General features: G+C 39.0%; 1 long non-coding RNA gene across 2 annotated transcripts; it reads left to right on the forward strand.

The window, feature by feature from the left end:
• Positions 1-613: 613 nt before the first annotated feature.
• On the forward strand, positions 614-10016 carry LOC108884685 (uncharacterized). Of its 2 annotated transcripts, none has more exons than XR_007814726.1 (7): positions 614-1779; positions 6909-6971; positions 7301-7353; positions 7579-7654; positions 8783-8845; positions 9469-9515; positions 9609-10016. It is a non-coding gene; the product is annotated as an uncharacterized LOC108884685 (long non-coding RNA). The 2 variants fall into 2 exon arrangements; XR_001961089.2 differs by lacking the exon at positions 614-1779 and adding an exon at positions 4037-4889.
• Positions 10017-15552: the final 5536 nt, after the last annotated feature.

The following is a 15552-nucleotide window of genomic DNA, read 5'->3' on the forward strand; positions in this document are numbered from 1 at the left end:
ACGTTAGCAGCAGGACTCAGGGGGTAGCAGTGTCATTTGGTCGGTCCAACACTTTGATCCAGACTGAAATATCAAGAACAAAAGCTGGATTGGCACAGAATTTGGTTCAGACATTAGTGTTCTCCTGTAAAAACTTTGCTGACCCGTTGACTTTCAGTCTAGCGCCACCATTTTGTGGTGAAATATGTCAGTAACTGTTGGATGGATTACCATGACAATTGGTAGACACATTCATGGCCCTTAGGGGGGTGAATCGCAATGACTTTTGTGATCTCTTAACTTGTCCTCTAGTGCTATCATTAGGTCAAAATGTTTTTCCAATAATTTTAATTTTGGCTAAATACCTTCAAAAAATAATGGCATTTCCATGAGCCTCAGCTGCTGATTATGACGTTAGCATTTAGAGCTGAAATGAGGAGTTGATTCAAGAGCTGCAGTTATTTTTATTATCTATTACTCTACCAATTACTGTCTTGATTAATCAGTGAATCCAATGATTGAAAACCAAGGTGGAGTCTGGCACATAACCCCACTAAAACCAAAAACTTGACAACCAAAAATTAACCAATATTCATTTTTAAAAAAGCCATTGATTGTTTCTCCATGCCTCTCTCCAGTTACCTTTCTTTGCTTTGCTTTGCTAGCTGTCCCAAACCTTAAAAAGATTCAATTTATTGGCATATATGACACGGAAAAGCAACGAAATCTAATATTTAAGCTGAAACTAGGGAATGTTTGGATTTTCCTTGTGAAATGGAAGGAACGACTAAAATAGTTGCCAATAAATTTTCTGACGATTGACTAACTGTTGCAGCACTGATGAAAACCAGACTTTTCCCTTAAGTAACATTTAGGAAGCATATTAGAGCTTCATCCTCAAGTTAGATGAAGTTGTTCCTTATATTTTTATGAATAATCAATGAATTGGTTGCTCTATAGATTTAAGAAAATACCATCACAAGTTGCCAAAGACCAAGAAGATGCCTTTAAATGTCATGTTTTGTCTTCCAACCGTCCAAAACCCAAAGATAGAGGAGCTAGAACCAGCAAATGGTTGGTGTTTTTCCTTGATAAATGACTTAAACCATTAATCGATTATCATCAGCGAAAATAAACAGACAATAGTAAAACTGAATATCATCCATCGCTGCTGCTGTTCGTTCTCCAGCCTGTTGCCTCCTGATGTCCCTCAGCCCCAGTGTTAATTGTCAGTCTTCACACTAAAGGCTTAGACAGGTATTAACCTTATTATCACGGGAACAGCGATAGATGAGAGGGAGGATATCCTCCCAGCTCGGCTTTGGCTTATGAGACTGTGACGAGCTGTGAAGCTGCTGAGAAAAGTTGCTTAGTTTCCTCATGGGGGGAAAGTTGTGAAATGAAACCTTTACGTGAGAGCACCAAGCATTCAGAACAGGCAGGTGTTTGCTGCGATGCCGGGGGCAGGAAATGAACACTGAATAGGAAAAAAAAACGTTCATCATCCAGCTGGTCTCTGGTTTATTTTGTCTCAGGGGAGTTTTTCCTGTCATGGGAGAGACGGCAGCGATGTGGAGAGAACGTTTCCGAGAACCACTCAGATGTAGAAGTTGCAGGTTGATGTTTAAAAGCTGAAGAGTGAAGTGAAGGATACTCTAGGCTGTTTTCAGATTTTGTTCAGCTGGGACCAAGAGCTGAGACTCTGGAGGAAATTCACTCCGACGCCGAGCTCCAGTTTGTCATTACTCAGGGAGGTTCGTTTTCGAGGGGAGTTCAAGAGGCAAGAAAGGAGGCAGTAAAGTATGAAATTAAGTTTTCATATTCCATTTCTTCAAATTAGAGTCACTGCCTGCTCAGGAGGAAAGTGGCATAATGCTGTATAGAAATATACATCCGTCTGGTTATTGGGAGTTGGACAGTATTAGGGGACTGTGTTTGTACATGCAATTTGATTTTCATTTCTTATTAATCTCACTGTACCAGAACAGCATTCTGTCTGAGGAGATGGGTCTAATAAAAACTTGGTGTACGATATCAGAATGTGCGATGAATTGAATTCTGATTTGTTGGTTTGTAGACGATGGTCGTAGCAGCAGTCACGCAGTAAGAATTTGATCGTAAATGGAGATGAAATGTAGGACCACCATTTTGGATGGACAAACACTGTTCTCTCACAACCATCAATACACGTCTCAGACATTTCCAAAATTGCAGAGGTGTTAAGAGGCTAAAGTCATGCTAGCAGCTCTGGCCATATTCATTATTTTCAATGGGAGATTATTTTCAAAGATTAGCTCAGTTCAGTGACCAAAGTAGTCGGTTTGATTGTGTTGTTAAACAACTCACTGTGTTTCATTTGTACGTTCAGATTCCCAGTTATCCTCGATAAGTACCAGGCAAGAAGCACATTTAAAATTTCTACAGGAACTTTCTAGTTTTTAGGGTAGGATCCTTCAGAGTTCACCGTTCAGGAGGTTTTTACTGTGAGCTGAATTATCCTCAGAGGTCTCCTCCTCTCCTCAAAGTCTGTAGGTTCTGTCTGCCTTTACCAAACTTCATGGCAACACATTCGATAGCTGTTTATATACGTTAGTCTGGACCATAGTGGTGAATAAGATGCTGACGTTGCCTGATAAAAAGACATAAAAACCTGCAGATGTCAGAGGAGATATCACTGATGGATATAAGTCAAATGTCCTGATCCTATAATCTGATCAAAACCTCATGAATCTGAATTCAGATGCTGCTAAAACTTCAGATTGTTTCTTACGGGCTGAATTATGAATTTATTTATTTACCCTCTAAGGTATATAAATTATTAATCAGTCCTCCCGGTTGCCCTGTAGTTGCATAGACTGCTCAGTTTTTTTCATGTGAAATGACAAAACAAAAGACAGTCATTTTTCTGTTTCTTGTTTCCAGTCAGCAGTGTTGTTGAAGACGCCTGTGACGGTCTTTGTGTTTTTTCCCAGCTTGCTATCTTTTAAGAGAGCTGAGGCCGTGTGGAGAATTTTAAACAGTCATTTTTTATTTAGAAGCGTGAGGAAAATATTCCCAACAGTCAGAATACACCTTGCATACTTAGCAACAACTAATACTTTAGAAAAAAAGACAATAAAAGTTCTGGCCAAAAGAAAAAGAAGAAAAAAATCTGTAATAAAAAATAATAAATGCTAAAATTACTGAAATGACCAAAGTGTTAATTGGACTGATTGTCGATATTCATGGACATAGCTAGAAACCATGTTCACATATCTGCCCAAGAATATTTTAACAGGAAAGAAATAATTCATAGTTTCATACTTTAATTATTATTCACTTACTAACTGTTCTCATAAATTTAATTTTTCACCATTTTCCACACTGCTGGAAGCGAAATACTGGTAGAATAATACAGAATGCTTTATTTTTGTCGGCCTGAATGTAGGAGTTTGTGTGAAATACCCACCATGTGTTAATTATTTTATTAGTTTTATTCTCGACTCTGTTGTCTCAGATATTCAGATTCTTCATGTTTAGTTTAGTGAGTTGTTTTCTCAGATTTTAATTCAAACCTTGTGTTAAGAATGGGTGTCAAAACAAAGGCCTGTAAAATATTTCTGTTCAGCTGATATTCAGTTTTTATAGCCCTAACAACACCTGATCTGTGAGGCCATGTTTGAGCATTAATATCTTGAAAAGTATTATTCCTAGTTTCACCAAACTTTGTAGGATGGAAGACATTTTTTGCACCCATATGATAGGATTTAAGAATAAAACCAGGCATGGTAGCATTTTTCTGTGATGGAAATGTATGTGGATATAGCTTAGCGTGGTCATTTAGCGTACAAAGTGCCAATGTCCTTGTAGTAGTTGTAGTTGAAAACAGGTTTATTTCTACTACAGTGATATAAAAAGAGAAGAAAATCCTGTTAATGATTCTGTCTGATTTGATACAGAATCACCCTTAACTTCCTGTCGAATGGATTTTAACCAGATTCTAGATGAGTGTTTTACTGCTGCATTGATTAGTCTCCTGTGGAGATTCCCTGGTCTGATGCAGTCGTATTCAATCCAGGCAGTGAATAATAAAATGAGGGTAAGAGGTCAAAGTCACTGTGTTATTACATGACATTATAAATGTGGGCTGGACACAGAGAAAAGGCTCTTTACACTGAGTTTAATGTTCTTGGCTCTTCAGGTCAGCATCCAGAGGCTGGAAAGAAAAGAAACCAAGGTCAGGCTGAAATAAACATGCATAGAAAGTGTTGGTGAATGAGGAGAAGCTGCAGCTCTTTTAGAAACCTGTGGCTTTGTCACTTAGTTGTGTTGAAGTTGTCAGTACTTTAAAACTCTCCCTATTGTAGAACTGTGGCTGTGTGAGAGTGAGACTCCCTCCTTACTAACTACATCACCAACTGTTACAGAAAGACTAAGAAAACCCTTTGATTCATATTTTAAAAAGTGTTTTTTAATAAGAAAACACTCAGATAATGACTTTATGTAGCTTCAATGCTATTTGTAAACTACGTATGTAGTTGTATGTAACAACAACTTCCGCTAATTTGACCAATCGGGAGCGGATGCTAGGCGGAGCAGAATAAACCGACCAATCAGCGTTTTGTCTGCCGGTGCGTTTTCATTGGATGTGATGTGTGTGGTCGTAGAGCGTGACGTGCGGCGTCATTGACCGTGACGCACAGACTCTGAGGAAAGCAGAGCTGAGCGACGGAGAAGCGAAGTCGAAAAATGGGTTAAAATACGGAGTAAAACCGCAGACGGTGTGTTTCAGACGTGGGCTCGGTTTGTTGGCGCTGTGAGAGATGTCATTTCTGAAGACGCCTTGATGCTAAAACAAGATTTGGAGCTGTTTTGTCGAACATGAGTGAGGTTGGACGCTGAACAATACCGAACACACCTGCGGCGGGAAGGTAAGGCTAACGAGCTAGCTAATTAGCAGCGAGCACTAGCATTAGCCCTAGCAGCAACGGTTAGCATTAGCCTTCCCCTCTGATATCTTTTGGGCTTATTTCAGTTTTCAGTCGTATTTATTGTCTTTTTTGACTGAAGCACCTGTTTCTCACCCTGACATGAGATGTGGACCCTTCAGGTGGATGGATAATACAATGGTAGTTTATTTGTTGTGTCACTTTGCGTCTCTTTGAGGTCATTTAACGAAGCCTTTGTAATATCGTTGTGTTCATTTTATCTTTCTGAGTTCCGTTTTGTTTGTTTGTGGCTGGTTTGTAGTGGATTGTGTTGTTAAGGTCGTTTGGCATCATATCACGTCCCTACTTGGTCATTTTTGCATCGCCTTATCCCTGTTTGTGTCTTATTCCTGGTTATTTTGTGGTGGTTTAGCATCTTCTTGTGGTCTGTTTTGTCTTTCTTCGAGATTTATTTTGAAGGTGACCGTCTGTAGTTGTTTATGGAGACTAGATGCTTAATTGGGCACAGATCTGTTAAATATAGGCTTAAAATTAGATATGAGCTGCCTGCCTCTCTACAAGTTTGAGCCACAAAATTAGGTCTTAAAGTAACTAGAGAAATGAGCTGAACAAGCGGCGGCTCCTCACACATTTTCACGTGGAGCTGTTTTATTCGGTGTTTTGATGGTTTTAATCATGTGGATTGTTTATTTTGGAGAGGAGGAGACCTCTGTGGATAATTCGGCTCCCAGGAAAAACCTCCTCATTTAAAACTGGACGAGCTAATGTTAGCAGTGGCGGCTAATAGTCCCGCAGCCCCGTCTGTCCTCCCTGTGTGCGCCGAAAAAACAGAGATTTCTAACGTTAATCTGCTTTATTTGGTGTTTATACCTGTTTTAATTACCTGGCCTGTTTGTTTTGAAGAGGAGGAGACCTCTGTGGATAATTCGGCTCCCAGTTAAAACTTTTTGAAGGATGAACACTGAAGAAATGCTAACTTGAACAAGGAGTTGAGCTAACGTTAGCGGCAGCTCGGCTGAGGGTCGCGCAGCCCCTCCTCTAGCCCTGCGTACGCCGGAAATCGCCAGGCACACACTCACTTCAAACATGAATTCGGTGTTTTACTGGTTTTAATTACTCGATCTATTTGTTTTGGAGAGGAGGAGACTTCTGTGGATAACTCGGCTCCCAGTAAAAACCTCCTCATTTAAAACTAGACGAGCTAATGTTAGCAGCAGCGGCTAACAGTCCTGCAGCCTTTGTCCTATCACCCGAGTCCGCCGGAGAAACACCGCTTTTAAAGTGAAACAGCTTTATTCTGTGTTTTTACTGGTTTTAATTACATGGTCCGTTGGATTTGGGGAGGATTAGACCTCTGTGGATAATTCGGCTCCCAGTTAAAACCTCCTTAGCTTAAAAACGAACCGAGCACCTATAAGCAAGCTTGGCTAGCGTTAGCAGCAGCTCGGCTAACAGCTCCCGCAGCCTGTCCCGTCTCCCGTGTCCGCTGGAGAAACACTGGGTTTTTTGTTCTTGTTTTATTCAGTGGCGACTGTGTGCACTGTTGAATAAATCCCCTCTAAGATAGTAGTTCGTCACACCATTTTTTAATTAATTAGATTGATTAGTCTGAAGTGTCTTTTGCGTCGTTTTGCTTTCCTACCTGGTTGTTTTGCATCATATTGTGTCTTTGTAGTTTTGTGTCCGTTCCTGGTCAGGTTTTTTGTCTATTTCCGGGATCTGTTGCAGGTGCAAACCCCTGTTGTGTATGTTAGAACACATTAAAACACATTAGTGATGTGTTTTGTGTTAAATTAGATCTGAAGCCTGTGTTGCTCCATAATGTCAGAGCTGAGATCATTCAAGGTTGAATTTAACATCATGTTTGAGGTCAAAGTCTCATTATTTAAAAAAATCTCAGGTTTTAGTTTCTAGTTTTCAGTGTTGTGTTTCTCTGCACTGTCTGAGCTTGATCAACAGTTTGTATTAGTTTGAGTGAAGTGTTGTGTTTGTGTTTTCCAGGTTTCCTTGTTTCCTTGTTGAGCTGCTGCAGCCTGGACACAAACACCAGCTCTCACCTCACAGGTATGTGTCCTAAACATTTACCCAGTCTGAAAAACAGTTTAGCAGCTGCAAGTAGAAAATACTTCGCATTTTAGTCTAAAACCAAGGTTTGTAAGTGAAATTGTAATTATTGTTTTTTTTTAATTCTACTCTATGTGTAACTGGAGGAATTAAAATAATCATTCAAGTAGGTTTAAAACAATTATTAAACATTTTAATGATCCTCACAAACATTTACCTTTTAATACAGCTTCTGATAGTTTGGACTTCAATACCCACAATCCTTCTGTGCTTTTACTTTGATGGTTTAAACAGTTGCTCATGTTTGTTGTTTGTGATTTTCTCCACAGGACGTGAAGCAGGAAACACTGGAGCTCAGAGTCGGAGACATGAAGATAAACAGGTCAGTGTTGGTTTGTTTTCAGTCTGACTCTGTCATTATCTCTGCTGCTGTTTGACCCTTTATAACCTGTTGTCTGGAGCAAACATCAACCAATTAATCAGATTTCATTACTATTAACTAGTATTTTTCCTCAGCATAAAACAAGTAAATGTAAAACCTTTTAACATTTGTATCTGTAAAAAACTAAACCTTAATGTATCCTTAAAACCTTTTTAATGCTTATAGATGTTAAAAGGCGCTTTGGAGCTGTTTCCGTTGAACGCGAGTGAGGCTGAACGCTGAGCACACCTGCGGTTCGAAGGTAAGCTAACGAGCTAACTAATTAGCGGCTACAGTTAGCATTATCAGGAGTGCCTAGGATTAGCATCGGCAGCTAGCGTTAGCTGTAGCATCAGTGCTGAGAATTTGCAGTAGCGGCGGAAATTAGCATTAGCCTCGTTTTTAACGGCATCCCTCCCTCGTATTTACATCTTGGGTCGTTTTTATTGTGTGTGTTTATATTTCTGTAACTGAACTGCCGCTGTGTGAGCTGTAGACCCCTGAAGCGGGCGGATGCTAACACAGTTAGCCTCTCTTGGCCTGATTACAGCGCATTGTAAGTCCGTTTGTGGCGGGTTAGCATCTCAGGTTTTTGTCTCTCTTACATGGTTGTGGTGATTTTGTCCCCTTGTGGTCTTTATGCACCTTTCTACGTTCTGTGTTTGCGTTTCTGTGGAGGGTTAGCATCATTTTAAAGCTCTACCTGGCTGTAATATTTCTGTTTATGATCAGCTTCTTGTCTCTTGTTGATGCTGAGTTCAGACAAGTTAAATACATTAGACGAACAACTGATAACGCAGAGTCTGTGCGGTTGTTTTGCATCGTGTCTCTTCGTAGTTTTGTGTCCGTCTCTAGTGGTGTTATGTTACTTTGTGGCCTTGTTGTTGTCATAGTTTAACATCTCTGATCATTTTGAGTCTCAGGTTTTCGTGTTTCTGTGTGTCTTTGTGTCCGTCCCTGGTCAGATGTTTTGTCTCTTTTGGGGATAATATTGCAGGTGTATCGGTCCATAGCCCCTCATTGACCTGATGTTGTGCACATTAGTTATTAGTAATTTGTTTGTGGTGACTTGACACTTTGTTAAGCTCAGTTTTGTGTTAAATTCAGGCTTGAAAACTAGATTTGAACGCTGCCCCTTCACTATGACATTACCTCTAGGAATCATTTAATTAAAACTGAATTTAAATGGTTGAATTTTATCTTTGTAATGGTTTATTTTCTCTTGTAAGTCAATTAAGTCTTATTTCAGTGAATTTAGTCTCTTCGTAACTCAGCGTGTGATTGTCAAAGTTTTATTGTCTAGCTTCTCTGCACTGCTGAAGCTTGATGAAAAGTTTGTATTATCATTTTATTGGTTGAGTTTTTCAGGTGTTGTGTTTGTGTTTTCCAGGTTTCCTTGTTTCCTTGTTGAGCTGCTGCAGCCTGGACACAAACACCAGCTCTCACCTCACAGGTATGTGTCCTAAACATTTGTTCATGTGAGCAGCTTTCAGCCTTTTATTCTGTGTTACTGTTTAAAGTCAAATCAGTTGTAATTTCTCCTTTATCTGATCAACAATCCAGAACCCAAATATATAGAATTTACTGTCATGTGACAAAAAAACAATTAAATTCTCTCATTGATAAACTGCACTCAGCAAATATTTGGTGTTAAAGAAAAAAATCCAAATAGTTGTTACTTCAGTTTGATTGAACATTATCAGAAACTCAGGACAAAGTTTAGGTTTTTATTGATAGAAAACAGTGGCAAATAATACAACAAAATATCAGAGTTATATAACAGTGTTGTCATTTAAATGTTAGAACTGTAAAGTCCAAAAACTCTAAAAACATCCTGCTGTTGGAAACTGTCTGACTTTATTAAAGTCAGGAGGAAACATCAGCTTTTACTTCATGATTTAAAGTTGGAGTCGTGCTTTCTTTTTATTAAACTTGTTGATGTTTAAAACAAACAGATATAAAATATATTTGTGGACTAACAGCCTCAGTATGAGCATTAATCATAGTTTAGATCAAAGAAACCTGCTTTTATTCTGATGGTTTAAACAGTTGCTGTTTGTTTGATTTTCTCCACAGGACTCAGACATGAACCAGGACTCAGCGGAGCTCAGAGAGATGAACAGGTCAGTGTTTAATCCTCAGAGTCATGAGGAAACAGCAGAGATAAATCTGACAGGTCACAGTCTAATGATGCTCTTCTGTTTTATTTCTGACAGAGGTCACCACGTCATCCACGAGACCAGAGACCAGGACCAGGACCAGATCCAGATCAATGGAGGCCTCCAGGTAATTTAGAAACCACATCAATAAACTTTATTTGAAATTTGTGTAAATATCAAACAGATGTAAACTCTGTGGTGTTGGCTGAGAGTTGGTTCAGAAAAGATGAAGTTAACAGTTTTTATTCTCTTATTGTTTTTCAGGTGAACTCGCAGAAACCATCAGATCCACTGAAGGTGAAGGTAAGACCACGTTTTATTTCCTCCTTTAAACAACACTCACTACTAGTATTAGTAAAGTTTAACTGTAGCATTTAATAGTAATTAGTATTTAGTTAGTACTTTAATGTAGTTACTTCCTGTTTAATGTCGTCTCTGTCCTGATACTATGTGTTACAACTAATTCATACTTTTTATTACTAGTTAAACACTAATTACTATTGATTAGAATTAATATTAGACTTAAACAGACTTTAGTCATCCCAAAGGATCAATAAATAAAGTCTGTTTAAGTCTAATATTAATTCTAATCAATAGTAATTAGTGTTTAACTAGTAATAAAAAGTATGAATTAGTTGTAACACATAGTATCAGGACAGAGACGACATTAAACAGGAAGTAATAATGGTATATTCAGAGTGTATGATATTAACAGTGTGTTGTGTCTCCACAGGAAGAAGAAGAAGAGGAGGAGGAGGAGGAGGTGAAGATGAAGATCTGGACCTGAAGTGGATCAAAGAAAACAGCAGAGTTTATAAAGCTGATGATAAATAAACAGACTGATGGAGGCAGAGACACTTTGTCCTCTCTCTCTCTCTCTCTCTCCCTCCTCCCAGCCCCCCCCCCTCACCTCCCCATCCCTCCCCCCTCACCCCTCCCCTTCCCTCCCCCACCACTAGGAGGCGCTTTGTTCATTCACAACACAGTGTAATGTAGTCCTCCTTAGAAGTAGCGACATTAGCTTAGCTTGTGTAGATGTGAAGGACTGTCACTGGTGACAGCAGTGGTTTTCTGCTCAGAGAGAGAAGGACATGTTTTAACTACATTTGATTCTTAACCTGAAGTTTTTATTGTAAAACTCTAGTTTCTTTGTGTCTTTGACAGTTTGAACTTCAATACCCAGAAACCCTCAGTGCTTTTACTCCACACTGAGGGTTTCTGGGTATTGAAGTTCAAACTGTCAAAAGGAAGTAAAGACACAAAGAAACTAGAGTTTTACAATAAAAACTTCAGGTTAAGAATCAAATGTAGTTAAAACATGTCCTTCTCTCTCTGAGCAGAAAACCACTGCTGTCACCAGTGACAGTCCTTCACATCTACACAAGCTAAGCTAATGTCGCTACTTCTAAGGAGGACTACATTACACTGTGTTGTGAATGAACAAAGCGCCTCCTAGTGGTCAAACGTCTGTCATTATCTTTGCTGTGGTTTGTTACATGTTGTCTGAAACAAAAACCAATAAATTTCTTACTAAACTTTTGAGTTTACGGCTTCTATTTTCACTTAATTATGATTTCTAAAACTAAGGTTTTACAGCTACATTAGGTCGAGTTTTAACATCTACAAACACTAAAAGGTTTTACAGCTATGTTAAGGTCTAGTTCTTTACATCTATAAGCATTAAAAAGGTTTTAAGGATACATTAAGGTTTAGTTTTTTACAGATACAAATGTTAAAAGGTTTTACATTTACTTGTTTTATGCTGAGGAAAAATACTAGTTAATAGTAATGAAATCTGATTAATTGGTTGATGTTTGCTCCAGACAACAGGTTATAAAGGGTCAAACAGCAGCAGAGATAATGACAGAGTCAGACTGAAAACAAACCAACACTGACCTGTTTATCTTCATGTCTCCGACTCTGAGCTCCAGTGTTTCCTGCTCCACGTCCTGTGGAGAAAATCACAAACAACAAACATGAGCAACTGTTTAAACTATCAAAGTAAAAGCACAGAAGGATTGTGGGTATTGAAGTCCAAACTATCAGAAGCTGTATTAAAAGGTAAATGTTTGTAAGGATCATTAAAATGTTTAATAATTGTTTTAAACCTACTTGAATGATTATTTTAATTCCTCCAGTTACACATAGAGTAGAATTAAAAAAAAAAACAATAATTACAATTTCACTTACAAACCTTGGTTTTAGACTAAAATGCGAAGTATTTTCTACTTGAAGCTGCTAAACTGTTTTTCAGACTGGGTAAATGTTTAGGACACATACCTGTGAGGTGAGAGCTGGTGTTTGTGTCCAGGCTGCAGCAGCTCAACAAGGAAACAAGGAAACCTGGAAAACACAAACACAACACCTGAAAAACTCAACCAATAAAATGATAATACAAACTTTTCATCAAGCTTCAGCAGTGCAGAGAAGCTAGACAATAAAACTTTGACAATCACACGCTGAGTTACGAAGAGACTAAATTCACTGAAATAAGACTTAATTGACTTACAAGAGAAAATAAACCATTACAAAGATAAAATTCAACCATTTAAATTCAGTTTTAATTAAATGATTCCTAGAGGTAATGTCATAGTGAAGGGGCAGCGTTCAAATCTAGTTTTCAAGCCTGAATTTAACACAAAACTGAGCTTAACAAAGTGTCAAGTCACCACAAACAAATTACTAATAACTAATGTGCACAACATCAGGTCAATGAGGGGCTATGGACCGATACACCTGCAATATTATCCCCAAAAGAGACAAAACATCTGACCAGGGACGGACACAAAGACACACAGAAACACGAAAACCTGAGACTCAAAATGATCAGAGATGTTAAACTATGACAACAACAAGGCCACAAAGTAACATAACACCACTAGAGACGGACACAAAACTACGAAGAGACACGATGCAAAACAACCGCACAGACTCTGCGTTATCAGTTGTTCGTCTAATGTATTTAACTTGTCTGAACTCAGCATCAACAAGAGACAAGAAGCTGATCATAAACAGAAATATTACAGCCAGGTAGAGCTTTAAAATGATGCTAACCCTCCACAGAAACGCAAACACAGAACGTAGAAAGGTGCATAAAGACCACAAGGGGACAAAATCACCACAACCATGTAAGAGCGACAAAAACCTGAGATGCTAACCCGCCACAAACAGACTTACAATGCGCTGTAATCAGGCCAAGAGAGGCTAACTGTGTTAGCATCCGCCCGCTTCAGGGGCCTACAGCTCACACAGCGGCAGTTCAGTTACAGAAATATAAACACACACAATAAAAACGACCCAAGATGTAAATACGAGGGAAGGATGCCGTTAAAAACGAGGCTAATGCTAATTTCCGCCGCTACTGCAAATTCTCAGCACTGATGCTACAGCTAACGCTAGCTGCCGATGCTAATCCTAGGCACTCCTGATAATGCTAACTGTAGCCGCTAATTAGTTAGCTCGTTAGCTTACCTTCGAACCGCAGGTGTGCTCAGCGTTCAGCCTCACTCGCGTTCAACGGAAACAGCTCCAAAGCGCCTTTTAACATCTATAAGCATTAAAAAGGTTTTAAGGATACATTAAGGTTTAGTTTTTTACAGATACAAATGTTAAAAGGTTTTACATTTACTTGTTCTATGCTGAGGAAACATACTAGTTAATAGTAATGAAATCTGATTAATTGGTTGATGTTTGCTCCAGACAACAGGTTATAAAGGGTCAAACAGCAGCAGAGATAATGACAGAGTCAGACTGAAAACAAACCAACACTGACCTGTTTATCTTCATGTCTCCGACTCTGAGCTCCAGTGTTTCCTGCTCCACGTCCTGTGGAGAAAATCACAAACAACAAACATGAGCAACTGTTTAAACCATCAAAGTAAAAGCACAGAAGGATTGTGGGTATTGAAGTCCAAACTATCAGAAGCTGTATTAAAAAGGTAAATGTTTGTGAGGATCATTAAAATGTTTAATAATTGTTTTAAACCTACTTGAATGATTATTTTAATTCCTCCAGTTACACATAGAGTAGAATTAAAAAAAAACAATAATTACAATTTCACTTACAAACCTTGGTTTTAGACTAAAATGCGAAGTATTTTCTACTTGAAGCTGCTAAACTGTTTTTCAGACTGGGTAAATGTTTAGGACACATACCTGTGAGGTGAGAGCTGGTGTTTGTGTCCAGGCTGCAGCAGCTCAACAAGGAAACAAGGAAACCTGGAAAACACAAACACAACACCTGAAAAACTCAACCAATAAAATGATAATACAAACTTTTCATCAAGCTTCAGCAGTGCAGAGAAGCTAGACAATAAAACTTTGACAATCACACGCTGAGTTATGAAGAGACTAAATTCACTGAAATAAGACTTAATTGACTTACAAGAGAAAATAAACCATTACAAAGATAAAATTCAACCATTTAAATTCAGTTTTAATTAAATGATTCCTAGAGGTAATGTCATAGTGAAGGGGCAGCGTTCAAATCTAGTTTTCAAGCCTGAATTTAACACAAAACTGAGCTTAACAAAGTGTCAAGTCACCACAAACAAATTACTAATAACTAATGTGCACAACATCAGGTCAATGAGGGGCTATGGACCGATACACCTGCAATATTATCCCCAAAAGAGACAAAACATCTGACCAGGGACGGACACAAAAACACACAGAAACACGAAAACCTGAGACTCAAAATGATCAGAGATGTTAAACTATGACAACAACAAGGCCACAAAGTAACATAACAACACTAGAGACGGACACAGAACTACGAAGAGACACGATGCAAAACAACCGCACAGACTCTGCGTTATCAGTTGTTCGTCTAATGTATTTTACTTGTCTGAACTCAGCATCAACAAGAGACAAGAAGCTGATCATAAACAGAAATATTACAGCCAGGTAGAGCTTTAAAATGATGCTAACCCTCCACAGAAACGCAAACACAGAACGTAGAAAGGTGCATAAAGACCACAAGGGGACAAAATCACCACAACCATGTAAGAGAGACAAAAACCTGAGATGCTAACCCGCCACAAACGGACTTACAATGCGCTGTAATCAGGCCAAGAGAGGCTAACTGTGTTAGCATCCGCCCGCTTCAGGGGCCTACAGCTCACACAGCGGCAGTTCAGTTACAGAAATATAAACACACACAATAAAAACGACCCAAGATGTAAATACGAGGGAAGGATGCCGTTAAAAACGAGGCTAATGCTAATTTCCGCCGCTACTGCAAATTCTCAGCACTGATGCTACAGCTAACGCTAGCTGCCGATGCTAATCCTAGGCACTCCTGATAATGCTAACTGTAGCCGCTAATTAGTTAGCTCGTTAGCTTACCTTCGAACCGCAGGTGTGCTCAGCGTTCAGCCTCACTCGCGTTCAACGGAAACAGCTCCAAAGCGCCTTTTAACGTCCAGACTTCTCCGGTTATAAAGTCCGTCGCGGTGCTAACAAACCAAAGCGACTAAGCGACGACTGAAACGTTTGTTTTACTCTGTATTTTCACTCATTTTTCTGACTTCGCTCCGCCGCCATTCCGCTCTCCTCCTCGTCGTAGTTCAAGGCCAATGACGACACACGCCAGTCGACGTGGGCAGACCCCGCTGATTGGCTACGTCCTCATTTCCGGAAGACAAGACACGGCTCAGTGCGGTGCTGCCTCCTAGTGGTGATATAACGTCATTGCTACTTTTGCCATAATGAGACCTTTATTTTAGGATGTTTCTCAATAAAACGGAAAGAAACAAATATTTTCACTCTGAAAATGTCGCTTCGCAGGTTTTTCACGTGTGATTCATCCTCTATACACAGTAACCTTAGATATTTTCACTATTTTATACATTATTTTCATTTGATTTCACGTGTTTAGCCTGAGAATTTTTAGCATAACACGTCTTTGGGTGAATAAACAGTATGTACAGGTTTAGAAAACACAAAATAAATACAGCTGAGTTGAATATATTTGATGAACTGGTAAAAGGCTGCAGATCTT

Source organism: Lates calcarifer, linkage group LG15 (assembly GCF_001640805.2).
Source record: "Lates calcarifer isolate ASB-BC8 linkage group LG15, TLL_Latcal_v3, whole genome shotgun sequence".
Taxonomy (NCBI): domain Eukaryota; kingdom Metazoa; phylum Chordata; class Actinopteri; family Centropomidae; genus Lates; species Lates calcarifer.